Source organism: Mus caroli, unplaced genomic scaffold, assembly GCF_978045245.1.
Source record: "Mus caroli unplaced genomic scaffold, Mus_caroli_1 scaffold_3, whole genome shotgun sequence".
Classification (NCBI taxonomy): Eukaryota; Metazoa; Chordata; class Mammalia; order Rodentia; family Muridae; genus Mus; species Mus caroli.
The window spans coordinates 128284262-128300284 of record NW_028227258.1 but is presented as its reverse complement, the minus strand read 5'-3'; positions in this window follow the sequence as shown (position 1 = coordinate 128300284).

Below are 16023 nucleotides of genomic sequence, written 5' to 3'. Positions count from 1 at the left end.
CAAGTGGCAACAGTTGCTCCAGAAACCTCTAGAACACCCTGTGCTCTCACTTAGGACCAAAGAGCCTTCACCTGGGACTCCCTTCCCTCTGCTTCTTAGTAGCAGGTTTCTGTCTCCAGAGCCCATCCCAGGCTCTGTGGTATAATCTACTATCAGAAGGTATGCTACAGGGATGACACAGAACCAAGTAACAGCAAGCATAGACACCCTTCCATGTTGACATTTTTGTTTGGCTGTTTTCTAGAAGTTCTATGCTTAGCACAGCACCTCATATACAGTATGGACTCTGCCTTATGACAGGATGCTTGGGTCGTAGATGAATTAAGAGTCATTTGTTCAAGTATTGGTACAAAGGGTCTTGGTTTGAGGGTGGAACTTAGAGATAGAGCATAGCCTAGCTCAACCGAAGCCCTGAGTCCCATGTCCAGTGCAATAAAGCCCCAACAGCACTGATGGAAGACAGGCACTTTTTGCATCAGCCCTGCAGAGGGACACATGCTATTGTATAGAGTGTTCTGACCAACCTGGAGATCAAGGCTTGATCTAGTAGTGAAGTAAACCAACTTTAATAAAAGAGTTTCCAGAAGGCTTTGAAATGTGCTGTGCTTTGTTAAGTAAGTGAATTTATTTAGCAGACTTTGAAATCTCACTTTTTTGCTGCTGTTAGTTGTCTTTTCAGCAGGGAAGTTTGCCCCACAAGGACACTCTTGAGAGCAAGAACCTACTGGTATGCACTGTGAAAGGAAGACACTCAGAGCCAAATAACTCTGACTGGTATGGACTGTTGTTGTTCTTTGAATTTGCAGAGATGCCTGGGAGGGAGGGGGCACAAATTAAACTATGGGTAAACATCATTAGCTCAACATTTGTGAAGTCTGAATTGCCAACTCTGTTCAAAATTGGAGCCGAAGTAAGTCATGTCAGAAAATGCTGGTGCCTGAATCTAGACACTAGATTCTAGGTCAGGAGACAAAGTTCAGATCTTCCTCTGGTTGTGCCATTTCCTGGATCTGCTTTCCTGGCTCTCAGAATGAGGAGGTTGGCCTAATGTCAGACACCTAACTTTGTATTTTAATCATGTCAAATTCTAAGCTAATCATTTTTGTATCAGAGATTCTTATGCTATGTCAAAGATAACCTAATGTGAATGGGGGAAAATTGAAAACACATTTTAATTTCACAGCATCTACATGGACAGTTACACACCTGGAACCTATTTGATCCTCGCCCATGAAAATAAAAATAGTTAATTGGCCCTCTTCTCGACGTTCTTCTTCAATACCTAGGGCCATTTCTTCTTTCCCTTCCCCATAAGAAAGTGAGATAAAAAAACTAATGGATGTACAAGTACGAAGATACCACAGTATTAGGTCCTCTGCATCTGACTAACAAAAAGCTGGTTCTGCGACTGCGGCACACACGCTGTAGACACATCTGGCTTACTTGAGCTCACAATGGAGCCTTATGAATCCCACTAAAAAGCACTGTTTGTACAAATGCAAATACTGTCCCATCTGCTCAGAATTTTTTTTTTTCCCTTCGGTAGCTTTTGTTCCAGCTTGGTAAAAGCCTGCTTCTTTACCCTCAAGTGCTCCTGCTGATGGGGAGTGAAGTAGAGGGCGAGGGACGAGCATCCATTATCAAACAAATACAGGGGCCTTTCAGCAAGTCATCGCAGGCAATGTTGCCTTTTTCTTTGGCATTGAGTTGAAAGTGGTTTGTGCTCATGCAAATAAGACAAACAGGTGGGTAAGAAAGAAACACGTATGTGTTCCACGCGCAGGAGTTGGCTTTGTATTCTGCACACTGCAGTTGGCCTGTAAATCTTCACTTTCGGCTCTCCTTCCTCTCTGAGCAGAGAAGGCAGCAGTCAGGCAGCCTTTTCAGATTTCCTTATTATGGTCTAAGTCCTGATAAGTTGAACAGAAAATTTTACTTCTGCCTCACGCTTTCTTCATTATCTGACTCGTAGCGTGGAAGCACCGCTGTAACCCAGGCCAAGCGGCAAGAAAACTTAGCCCCCAGGCTTCTGGAAGCCGTGACTTTCAAGGGCTTCCGGACTTGCAGATGGGAGGGAAAGTGCCTTCAGATGCTTACAGGTTCCCTTCACCACAAGATGAGCTCTTCCCGACAACACTAGTTCTAAGATTTCAGGAGAAACGGACAATTACATACATGCTCTACAGGATGCCGGTTTCTGAGCCCAGAGGACGAGGCACCCCCCCTCCCCCAACCGCTTCAGTCCACACACAGTGGAGCTGTTGACCCTAGGCCTGACTTTCTCCGTTTCTGTTTGTAGATAGCAAATTTTTTAGCTTGACAAAACAGAGAGAAGTGCAAAAGAACTGGATTCTTTCTTCCTAACATCTGGGAATAACATAGTAAATGAAGATTACAAGCCTAGGTAAACACGGACACTTCTCTTTTATTAAAAAAAAAAAAGAGAGAGAGAGAGAGAGGTGTCATATAGCATTTTTTTAACCATTTTGTCTATGCCTGATACACTTATAATTAGTTGGATGTTAGATCATCTGATAGCACAGGACTACTAAAGGGCTGCTTCTCCTGGCTCTCTAAGGCTGTACTTCTCAGTCTTTTTAGGTTTAAGTTTTATACTTCTGTTTGCAACTGTGGGTTGGGTCAAGAGACAATGAAACAGACATAAATGCAGTTGAGTTCAGGGGTGAGGTTATTACAGACAGTGAAGGGCTTCACATGGCTGGCACACAATTGCTAACTCCAGGCAGAAAGGAGCACCCTAGAGTGGACAGTTGTTTTTCTGCACATGCTGGTAACGTTGGCAAATGGTTGTTTCCTTGTAGCTTCTGTTCCTGGATGGTCTTAACTTGCCTTTCCCGGGTCACGTACTAAAATGAACCCTGGTACACCACAGTTGTGAGCTCTCTGAAGATATTAACACCGCTGTCCAAACAGTTCAGTGACTAACACTGTTATCTAAAATGAATTAATTATTTTAGAACCGAAAGCCACTAAAGTGCAGCCATTATCTTGGCACAGTGTAGATAATTATATTTACAATTCTGCAATCTATTTTAGAGTGACTGACTGAGAAACGTAAAGAGATAAAAATAATATCTGTCCTAATAAGGCTACTTTTTAATCAAAGGTGATTTCCTTTTATGTTAAGGCAAGATAACTTTTTACTCTTCCTGACTTCAAAGAGAAATGCATTATTCCAAATATGTTTTAAACTGTTAACATGAAATCCCTTACACATGAAACTATTAATACAAGGCTGGTCAGGAAAATGTCTAATTCTACTGGTAATAATGTCTGGCTTTAATTAGACCCTGAAGAGTAAAGGATTTAAATTCAAATCTGGCCAACATTAATTACAGAGTTCTTAATATTGTAGCATGTCTTTTTCTAAGTGTCTAGGATCTGCCCTGTGTTAAGTACAAAGAGAAATTAGCTTTGGAGACAAAGGACGGGGTATACTGGGGTGCTGTAGGTACTGATATGTGGTATATCATACTGAAGCCCGGTCCCAAGATTCAGAGCCAAGACGGACGGGCTACTCATCTGTCCCAAAGTATTTGCTCCTTGCCCTGCACCCCCAACAGCTCCTCAGCCTGCTCAGGAGGAGAAGCCACTGTCTATGTCTCTTGAGGTCTCTCCTCAACCTTAACCAAGCAGTTGCTGCTGTTGCCACTACCAGAGCCCAAGTATTCCTAAATCCTCCTCCTCCTCCTAAGTCCTCCTGGACAATAGGAGGAGGATTGATGAGGGAGCACCTACCAGGTTCTCCCCAGAACTGTTCTGAGCTTCTTAGGGGGCTTCTTGCTTCAGTCAATGTAGGTGACTGTCTTCATCAATAACCAACTAGTCAGCCATTCCGTCATCAGTAGTAAATACTGTTATTAGCATATTATTAATTGTACAGAATGGATCTCTTGATAGCATTGTATGCATGCATGTCAGGTATTTTGGTCATATCCCACTCCCACCCCCACTACTGTTTCTTTCCTGGCCCTCTGCCTCTGATGCCCTCTCTGCCCCATTGGTCCTCCTTTCTACTTGGCTGTCCTTTGGGGGGAATGTGTTACCACGTTGAGTTTCACTAGGATTGCTTACAGGAGATTTTACAGGAGATTCATGTTCACATCCATTTTGTGAACCGTGCTGAAAGATGGTGAGCTCAACACATCGAGCTCTGACCAAGGTCCTCTTCCTGCCGCTTGTCCCTTGGCCCACTATCGGGGCAGTCTGGATGTAGCTCAGACTTTCCTGAGAACTGACCATAGTTCAAAATCCCTTTACCTCTCACTATTGTTCTGAAAGCCTAAACTAAGATCTGGAGGAAAAATGCCTTGGAAAATGTAAAATACTGAAAAGACAGAGTTGGTTCCTAGACTTTATTCTATGCCATTAATACATTTGTGTGACTTCTCAGCAAAGGTCCTTAAAAGAACTTCAAAACTGTAAGCAGAAATTATCATAAGACACATCTCAGTGTCAAATGAACACGCTTGGCTCCAATTTTAGTAAAAATTTAGATAATTTCTAAATTATTGTGATACACAAGAAAAACACACCTTATTCCTTTAATATTTTATTAATTTACTTCTTACTTTAATTTGGCCAAAAATTTAAGGAGCCACTCTGGTTGCTAAAGGTCAAAATTCGGAAATTCAGAGTTATTTGGTTTGAGAAAGAAGAAACTAGGAGATCTTGTAATAGGTCACTCACATTACAAGAGACTCCTTCCTTGTGTACCAGAGTGTTCTCATGCTTTTTCCAACTCCTGTATTCTGAGAAAAAAAATAATTGAAAAACTGGGGTGGGAGGCAGGAAATATAATTATCCAGATGGAGTGGAGGCTTAACAGTGGACCTGAGACAGTCAGAATCCATTGGCTGGAAATCAACAGAAAGCACAAAGAACATGAACCTTCATCCAAACCACACCCCAGAACCAGGTTGAAAAGGCTAAGAAATTTAGATGTTAATTGTAACTCCCAGGCAGTAAAATCCACAGAGCTTGCTCTTTGGAGAGATCTCATGTCAGCAAACCAACTGAGGCCTGAGACTGCGGTCCTGGATTGTTTCAAGGCCACGGCTAATGTGAAGCAGTGGACTGTACAGAGAGAGGAGAGCTCGAGGCCTCCCGGATGAGAACACCAAGTGAAGCAAACATTAGAAAGGAGCCTCTTCATTGGGTCTTGTGGGCCTCATATGCTGCGGGGGCACCCTCTATTGAAGACCCGTGGTGACATTTGTATAATTTTAAAGGCCAGAACTCATGAGAGGGAAGTTCAGATGAGAACCATTAAAATACAATTAAAGTATACTGGCACATGTCTATGATAATGCCATGGCTCATTACTTCGAATTACTAACAATTTTTTTAACCTGAGAAAAAACATAACATGAACTTAGTTTTCAGAAATTCAAAGTTCTGCCATGTAGTGTAACTTTCTTGCCTAGGAATCAAGGACCCCAGATGAGCTATGCTTGGCCTCAATTTCAAGCCAGCTTTCTATTCTGTTGACAGGAGAGATGAGTCGGGTGATTAATTGCTCCTTGCTGGTAAGCTATCTGTTCTACCTCTGAACAAACAGGATGCCCATGGGTTTGGTTGACCTCTGGGGTTTTCACCTCAAGAGACGGACCAACTTTATCTTGTATTGTAACTGTAATCATAGAATAGATCCATACTCTGCCTGGAATCCCAGGACCAACACCGGCTTTATCAGCTGTGCAGTTTATCAGCTGGATTTCGACACCTTACCCCTTGATAGCTATTAGAGGGGAAAACTTAGATGTGTCTAGGATTAAAAGCTTGTAATTGTTATTTAACCAATAGAGTCCAAGATATGTGCTCACAGATCACAGTGATATAAGACAATTCATACATATATTTATTTATATCATAAAAATGAACAAAAATTGTATTAGGAAAGATGGCTTCATTGGCAAAATGCTTGCCATGCAATCATGAGGACCTGGATTTAGGTCCCTAGCACCCACATAATAAAAGCTGGTTGTGGCTACTCATATTTGAGACCCCAGCTCTGGAAGGGGAGACTGCAGAGGCAGGAATCTCAATGGCCAGTTAGTCTAGCCAGATTCATGAGTTCTGGGTTCAGTGAGAGACTCTGTCTCAAAGTATAAAGGTGAAAGGTAATCTAGGAAAGACAATCGATATCAACCTGTGGCTTCCACATGCACACACTCCAACAAGGACACACACCCCAACAAGTGCACACATCCCATCAAGTGCACACACCCCAACAAGTGCACACACCCCAACAAGGACACACACCCCAACAAGTGCACACACTCCAACAAGGACACACACCCCAACAAGTGCACACACTCCAACAAGGACACACACCCCAACAAGTGCACACACTCCAACAAGTGCACACACCCCATCAAGTGCACACACCCCAACAAGTGCACACACCAACCAACAAGTGCACACACCCCCAACAAGTGCACATACCACAACATGTACATACATCACACATAGTTATCCAACTAAACAGAACTAAGTAAAAATAAAATAAACTCAATACCCAGTATACACTGACACTCAAAATTGGTCCACCTGTTAGAAAAGGGCTGTCAGAATTGAAAATATGTGACGTCAGCAATGCGGAGGACTGGCGGGCAAGCCTGACTCATCAGCAGGCTGCCAGTACCACAGTTCTTGTGTGCTCAACACACATGTGGACAAGTCCTGTGTGGGTAACATCTCTCGGCACCTCATGAGTTAGCCTGGGGGTGAGACTGAGACTCTGGTACATGACAGTGATGCTCCCTGTCACTTCAAAAGCTGCTGGGAAGGATGAAGCTGAGGACAAGCCTTAACTTTAAAAAGTCACCTTTACTGGGTAGCATGAGTAAGGTTCATATTCAGCACTCGGGGTTCCTTGATTACACAGGGACACTCCAAAACACACACACACACACAAACACACACACACACACACACACACACCAAAGATAGGGGGAAGAAGGAAAGAGAAAAAAAAGGAAAAATCCTCAAGTGACCCCAATTTAGTGACTTTTTCTGAGATAAAAATGTTGGCATTGGGGGTTTTACTGAGCAGAAGTTTTTATGAAATACCTAAGTATCCTGAGGAAGACTGGCAGGCAAACAGGGTGTTCTGCAATAAATAAGTAAGAAAATAGGTCTTTTTAGTTGTTAACCATTGTACTGGCTGGTTTTGTGTCAACTTGACATAGCCTGGAGTTATCACAGAGAAAGGAGCTTCCCTTGAGGAAATGCCTCCATGAGATCCAGCTGCAAGGCATTTTCTCAATTAGTGATTAAGTGGGGAGGCCCCCTTGTGGGTGGTGGCATCTTGGGCTGGTAATCTTGGTTCTATAAGAAAGCAAGCTGAGCAAGCCAGGGGAAGCCAGCCAGTAAGTAACATCCCTCCATGGCCTCTGCATCAGCTCCAGCTTCCTGACCTGCTTGAGTTCCAGTCCTGACTTCCTTTGGTGATGAACAGCAATGTGGAAATGTAAGCTGAATAAACCCTTTCCTCCCCAACTTGCTTCTTGGTCATGAGGTTTGTGTAGGAATAGAAACCCTAAGACAAACATGATAATGAAATTTTTATCTCTAGTTCCTTTCTATTTTATGAATGTATAGAATAATACATGTTATACATATAATGTATATTTAATATAATTATATACAAGTCAACAAACCCTTGACAATGGGCAGTCCTCACGCTTGAAGTGAAACATGTGGGCCCATAAGCTATTCTGCGCAGGTATATGGTCTGAGTGTTGTGAAAGTAATACCTATGCTAAGCTGTCCAGACAGGATGAGTACTGGGGAGAGGGGGAGGGGAAGAGGGATGTATGACCGTGTGTGTGCCTGTGACTGAACAAAGGAGAAACAGGTAGAATTCCGTTACTCACAGGATGCTTCTTTCTCATGAGCCTTGATCAAGAGTTTTTTCAGGTTGGCCCTAGATGGCTTATATCACATAAGAGATTGTTTGTAATTGACGACTATGGAGTCGGGAAGGAGTAAGGCTGGCAGGAGCCAAGTGTTCATGGTTAATATCCTCCCCCATTTTACCAACCACTTCCATTTTACGTGCTCTAATAGAGTAACTTACTCAATGTCCCAGTGAATGAGTCACTGAGATGGAAGGAGATGCTTCAGTCATGGATGGTGACTGTCAAAGTGATGACAAGGTGACTAAGGTCCCCATCACATAGACCACAGCCCATCATGTGGCTATATACAGGTGCAGTGGTGGTTAAAAAGTCAGTCAGGAAGCATCAGAAACCAAGAAGGCTCATCCAATTCAAGGGTTTGGAAACAGCACACTATGTGGACAGGTAGACCCAGTCTCCTACCAATCCCTAACTCAAAACAGTTCAGATGGCCTGTGTCAACTTTTAAGTATAAAACTGTGAAAATCCCTATGGATTTTAAGAAGTAACGCGTCTGCTCTTCCTAGATAAATGTTTAAGACAACACTGAAGAAGTACTGGGATGTATAGCGCTGAACATAACGGATTGCACTAGTTCTCACTCTACACATTTAAAAGTGCACACTGAAGCCTGAGCGGGAAGCTTTCTCCCAGGCACAGTGTGTCAGAACACTGGCGCCCTAGCTGGGGAATTGTTTTTGAAAAGTTGTGGGAGTTTTAGGACGAAATGGGGCATTGCAGGCAAGGACTGGGGTTGCATGGTCTGTGCCCACCTGTTTGCCTTCTTCTTCCTGACTGCATATACAATGTGATTAGCCACCTCACACTCCAGTCTCTCTCTGTGCTTTCCCGCTGTGATGGCTGGTAGCCCCTTTAACTGTAAGCTCAAATAATCTCTTCTAGTAAAACGTTTTGTCACAGCAACAAGAAAAGTGACTGTGACACTAAGTTTGAAAAGCACCACAATATTAACAGACCAATAAGAACAAAACAGTTGGTATTTATATTTAATATGCCAACTGTTCCCATAAGACAAAAAAAAAATAGGAAAAGATGACTCACTGATGCCACAAGATTCCAATAGACAAAGTGCAAAAGCGCAAACCTAAAGCAATAGCAAAGTCCTGATAAAAACAAGTATGTCCTTCGGTTTAAAAAGGCATTCAAAGCAAATAAAATGCCTTGGTTTTTATTATTATAATATTCACTTCTAATGACCATTCATGAGAAAATGATGCTCATACACTTTAGGTAGAAATTAAAATTTTCCATTATTAAATTGAAAAACAAAAGCTTCAAAAACCCACGAGCACAGACTTAAAGATATGTCCGTCACCTTGTTTATATAAGTATAAAGTGACACAACTCTTTCAAAGTTGGGTTTCAAGTCCCAGTACCTCAAAAAATATGTATATTCAGGCTGGGGCTATAACTGGGTGCAACACTGCCTTACTGTGTTCAAGGGCCTGGGTCCAACCGCCAGCACTGAGAAAAGGTTTACACGGCTTTAACTGTAATTTTCCGTTACTAGGAAGAAAACAAGATGTTTTAAAGGACAGTCCGTCCTCAGTAACACTGAGGCCCACTCACTTAAACCAGTGCACCACAAAGCACACATAAGATGAAAAACAAATAGAGCAGAAACAACGTTTAGACGCCCACACTCAACTAAAGGAGACTTGTGCCATGTGAATCATATAATATATAGCATATTATGCATGCATTTATAATCTTGGCCTGGAAGATGTCTCCTGAAATGGAAAAAACAAAACCAAAAACTAGAATTCAGGGCAGAGACGGGAAGGTTTCTGCACCCCTTCTTCCTTGATTTCCACTTCATCAAGGGCCCCTTACTCCAACTTCACACACATCACGAATGCTCACTTTTAATGTTATTTGTCGTGATCATTTTCCTATCAAGATACTCTTCCTAGTTGGGTGGCACCGACATCAGAGCGCAGGAGAAGCCCAACAGCTGCTGAGGTCCCTGCTTTATTTTTTGAGAATTAGGTTAAAGGCTGTCTGAGTAGCCTACCATTTGTCTTGTACAGTGTGAATTTGTCTTTAAAAATCATCTACTTACACTGAACACGGATGGGATGGCTTGGAAGCTCTCTTAGGCTTTCTCTGGATGAGCCTGATGGATGTTGCTTTTAACATGGCTCCTTCCTCATCACACACAATGTCATTGATGGCGTCAGTTTGGCCCTTGAAGGCAAGCCTAGAACATCCTAGCTAATATGCAAGCCAGACCAGGAATCAATAACTCACAGGAACTCATTATAAGTGATTGGGAACCACAGACTTCAACGCACCCCCCCCCTGCCCCCAGAAACAAGAACTTTTTACTTGCTGTTGACCAATAAAGATCCTTACCTAACTCTTTCAGAGAAGCAGCCCTCCTTTCCTATCTCACCAGAGAGTTAAATACACCATCCCATACTCAGATAAAACTTAAGTTGTGCCAATCTGATAACTGTAAGATGTACTCTACATATCTTAATTTGTGGGTTTTTTAAATGCTGAAACTCAAGGCTGTTCAGATATAACAGGGGTACTGGAAATGAGGTACAAAATGCTGGAATTCAAATTAACCAATAAATATATTTTAATATATATCAGCAGGACTCTAGAGGATTCCATTAATGTTGAAAAATAGAAAGGATTTAGGTTAATTTGGTGAGAAGGCAGGTCAGAACGTTTACAACAGTGGTATAGAATTGTATAGAGATGCAAAATTTTTCAAGAGAGCAGAATTTTTTCAAAAACGCTGACTCTAGCTGTCACAGCCCTGCCTTGGCTAAATCCAGTGGAGAGATAGGAGGACTTTCTAATTTGCTTTCCCTCTATTTTAATAATAGCTGTGCATAAGTAATTTATGAAAGGCCAACCAGGCAGTGGGCAACAGAAAATTAAACTCATTTTATCTGAAAGCAGGTGGATTTCTATATATCATTAGCATGCATAGAATTCTCACAATGTTATTTCTCATACTGATGGAATGTAACCAAATAATATATGAGTTTTTTGCTTATGCACGAGTGAAATTTTTAGATAAAAGTGCCAGACCCAATGGCAATTTTCTGCAAAACGAAAACTAATTCTGCGAAGCTCCTTATTACTGGAAAGACTCATTTGGCTTGCATTAGAGACCGACATAAGTGACTTTAGGATTTTACTAACAGATTAGATGAGATGTGCCACACACTGTAATGTCATTAGAGAATGTAACAGCCCAGCACTGCTTAGGGCACTCAGTATAAGAACCAACGCAAGGAAATTGTTTTTCTTTATGACATAAGCTTTTGAAAAAATTTTCCTCTGATTAGCATACTTTATTTTTATGAGTATTTTTGTGGCATTTAAAACAACTTTTATTTTATATTTCCCCCAAATTGCATGCAAATTGCATTTTCTCATTCAGCTTGGTTTGCTAAGTGCATTAGCTATGCTTTGCTCAGTGATATCACCTAGGTGGAGGAGGACCTGTCTTAAGAAAACAGCTTACACAATACACAAGTCAGAATTCTTCTAACTCACAGCACAGGCTAAATCTTCATGGCTCTTGGGAATTTCTCCCATTACGATCCATCTCTAACTCACTGTTTGTGTGGGCTCTACTCTCAGCTTCTAACACGATCTTCCGATCGGTTCATTTAAAATGTCAAGTGTACTATGAAGACCCCCATTGTTCTGGTTAACTGCTGCTCTCACCTCATTTAAGTATGGGAAACACTCCAGTTTTTTCTATTCTGATGAGTCTCCCTTTGCCAAAAATTATATGTATCAAATGAAATATTTCCTGCTAAGGGAGACAAAAATGAGAGTAGAGATAAAATACTTGTCACTTTATGACGGAGCTCGAGAAAACCTGGGGGTGTGGTGGGGATGGTTTCATGCTTGGTTCTTTCAGGTTTTTCTTTTCTCAGGTGATTATTTCTGGGGCTAATGTTTCATTTCTTCCTAGCTATAGGGTCAGGTGGTTTTTCTCTTTCTTTTTATTCATTTTTAAAGGTTCTATGACATTTCATAATCACAGATGGAAATTAAAGAGTGAATGAGTACATATAGCTACTTATGCATTTATACACATAGTTTCTGTGGCACAGGAGCATGTCAGGGTGGTGTTGCTAGGGACACAGATTTCCCTGGTGCAGTGATAAAGTTGAGGGCTGTGAGTGACGTGGAACCCCAGCTTTGGAATGTAACTATACTTTTGACTTTAGACAACCTTCCCTTTGAGTTTTATTTCCCCATCTATAAAATAGAATAATGGATCCCTGACCTCAGAGTCTCTTTTTGTGCAGACTCCACATTCCTGGGCCATCCCACGATGGCCACTCCAGCCCTGCAGTAGAAACGAGAGGCCTAATTGGTTAAAAACTATCTCAGGTCGGTTCTGCAGATGATCTAGGTTCTCATAGAAAATTCAAGAAAGGGGATGTGAAAAGGATCCAGGAGTTTCTCTTCCTTAAAGCACTCTAGGCCAGTGTCTTCAGTCTTCAGTCTGGCCACACCTCCTACTCTCTGAAACACAAGCTTTGGAACCAACATCCAGGAGAGTTTCCTGGGAGTAGAAGTCACAGCAATGTGTGCACATTTCCAAGAACTTAGAAAAAGTATGTTTCGTGTCTTTAAGAAAACATCACAGCACAAGAGAAACACTCTGAGGTAAGTTAAGTGTATGAGGAAATTTCCGGCAACTGTTAATGTCTACTCAATTACCTGTGAAATTATAGTCATTAAAAATTCACTTCATTAGAAAATTCACTTCATTAGGGGAGCCATGTTTCTTTAATAATTCAAACACTCTCCAAGGAATGTCCCATACCCAAGAGTGGTTAGGCCATACATTTGATGTGTTGCAGGGAAGGGGGTGAAGCTGGGCAAAGCAATGAGATGGGTAGGTATCTGGGTATCTGGGACAAGTTGGGGTGGATATGCTCAAAATACATTGAAAGGAACTTTTAAGGAATTAACTTTTTTTTTTTTTTTTGAGACAGGGTTTCCCTGGCTGTCCTGGAACTCACTTTATAGACCAGGCTGGCTTCGAACTCAGAAATCTGCCTGCCTCTGCCTCCCAAGTGCTGGGATTAAAGGCGTGCGCCACCACGCCCAGCTCTTTTTTATATTATTATTAACATTCTTAATAAAACACCCATTACAGTAAAGAATATAATGAATATTTTCTTATTACAGGAACTTCTGAGAGCCCATAGCCCACAAACAGTTGTCTTTAACTTAATGATCTGTTATGCATAGCCAGATAATTTGGGATGTATATGTTTTAAATTCTTTCAAGTTGTTTTTAATAGAAATGTGTGTGTGTGTGTGTGTGTGTGTGTGTGAGAGAGAGAGAGAGAGAGAGAGAGAGAGAGAGAGAGAGAGAATGATGTAGGTCTGTAAAAGAGGGAGTGCCTGAGCCTTCAGAGGTCTTACTAGGCCTGATAACAGTGGGCCAGAATTTAAAGAGGCTGAAATAGCTAATCAAGCAAAGCTGCTTACTGAAGGTCCCCTGATCTCCTCTGTGAAGGTGGGAGAGAGGTGGCCTGGAGAAGGGGAATTGTTCCCACCAGAACTAATCTGCTAAGGAAGCAGCATACGAGATCAGGGGGTGGTTTTTCGAGGTGCAGACAGGACCCTAGACTCACTGCATCCTCACTCCCTAAGACCTTTTCAAATACTCCCATCTACCTAGCATTCTCCCTAAGAATAATGGTATCATCTAGTCAGCTACATCTAGTCAGTTAGCATAGGGAGGCATGTGGGTGTAGCTGGGGGATATAGAATTTCAAACAAAGTCAATGATTACGTTATATTTGATAGTAAATGGAGGGCAAGTAGAGATAAGAGTGGAGGGGGGCAGAAACCCAAATGCCAGACTCCAAATAGATGGCCGTACTCCACGCCACTGAACTTGAGTTTTGTTTTCTCACTCGGAACTGACGAGGGGCACAGCCGACATCAAACCATCTGCTTTGGAACTGTGACTGTGTCTGAGCAAGAAGCACGGGAGATCCACAAGCCCTCTGACAGAAAACTGGCCACACACGGGTGGAGGTTGATCTGGGACTGAACAGGAAACGGAAGCTGCATAAGCTACAGAAGAGCAGGTATAAAATGGTCATCTCACTCTTAAAGGTGCAGCCAGTACCTTTAAGCATACAGTTTGCCAAGTTTTCCCATGTATCCCACTTGATAACTGTCTCTAGGAGAAACCACTGGTGTTTAATGGCCACTGTGAAACACCCTGTAAAGTTAGCGATAGTGATGATTTCCCCCATCTCTGGGGAAAGCCCCAGTGAGACACTAGACAAGGGAACATAGCCTGCCCTGCCGGACACTGTTGAGTCAAGCGTATCTATAGTGTTTCCTAACTCAGAAACCCCAGAGAAGCCTCTCTTCTGGGACTCAGAGGCCAGATTCACAGCAATAACCACACTCCTTATTAAATTGTAAGGTAAAAGTTGGCCTTATCTTTACCTTTGAAGTGCCAATCTCCGTAGTTGTTCAGGGCCCTTTGTCCTTCATTAAGTGTATTATTGTAGCTACTCTTTCTTCTCCTTGAGGAAAATGGCTGATAGCCAAGATAGAACCCATGCGTTCCCCATCCAGGCCATGGTGCTCAGTACCTCACTTGCTCTGCTGTGCATTCACCATGAAAGATCCCACACCCCGTGATGCTCAAACAATTTGATCTCAATAGAACCGAAGGAAGCATAGAAGTATTATAATACTATAGTTTGTCTCAATCTGTGATTTGGGCAGAAGTCTAATTATTGACCTTCAAAAATTGCTTAGAAATACTATGAAAATGGGTTACGGTGTATTTCAGGACGATTCACTCTGGCCTCATTCAAAACAAACAACTTCATCCTTTGAAAACGAGGCAACATTTCCCCCCAGGAGGGGCTGTGGCAGGGGCTTCTCGTCGATTCATCGCCTGCAGATGCGAACAACTTAAGCTGATCTCTGTTGTCTATAGAGGGAGGGTAAAATGTTCCACCAAAATAGGTAATGACATTTTTGTGTCCATGAATGTGCATGCACGGCCAATTATGTGTTCGTTGTCCTTTAAGCACCGCCACCATTATTGAAACAGAAGTGCCAGCACTAATTCTTGCTGTCACATTTTCCAAAAATGAAAATAAGGCTTTTAAGTAAAATGCTAAGGTTTTCAGTGTGAATTACGCATGCTTTCCATGGCCCCAGCACAACACCCTCAGCAAAACAGCTAAACAAAAGCCTACCAGGGTTCTGGTTTCTAATCTGGTTAAGAAATACATTATAGGATTTTTTTTTCTTTTAACTTCACAGTTAATGGAAAAGTTTCTCCTTCCCTGAAACTCAGCGAAGAGTTCAAGAAAGCTTCTTTAGCTGACAGTGCCTCCACCTAATTGAAGTGCCATGAGCAGACCTTGAAAACAGTGTCGTTAATCACACAGCTAAACAAACTACCTTTGATGGCACCAGCCAACCAGCCAAAGCCGTCCCCAGATGATCTCTGTGGAGTAGCAATCCATTAATAATAACCGAAGCAATGATCTTCCGAGCCACCTCCTTTCATGCGGGCCCACTCCAGCGCTAATCTCTCAAGGGAGCTATTAGCGGCTCCAGCGTCCTTCAGAGAGGGCACTCTCCTGTTCCAACACTTCTTTCCATTGTAGTGTTATTTCTTTGTTTCTCTCTCTCTCTCTCTCTCTCTCTCTCTCTCTCTCTCTCCCACAGCAGAGCCTTTTAGAAATTAAAATACTTCTCCCAGTGACTCTAGCAGGTAAATAGGGTAAAGAAAATAAGAAATGAGTAGGAGAATAAATGAATCAGAGAGAGAGAGAGACCTCCACTCACACACCAAACTCACTTTGTATTCCCAAGTTGTTAGAGCTGGGTGATGCAGTGATTCTAATAGTTAATAGGCTTCCTCTCCACCACCTGGTCCCTAAAAAGATAGCTGTGTGTCTCTTAATGGCCCAACTAAATACAGATAAAATTTTATAGCATTCTGACCCTGACCCTAACACCCCCCCACACACACACACACACACTGCACACAGGAACACACCCATGCACACACGTGCCTACACTCATGCACATACAC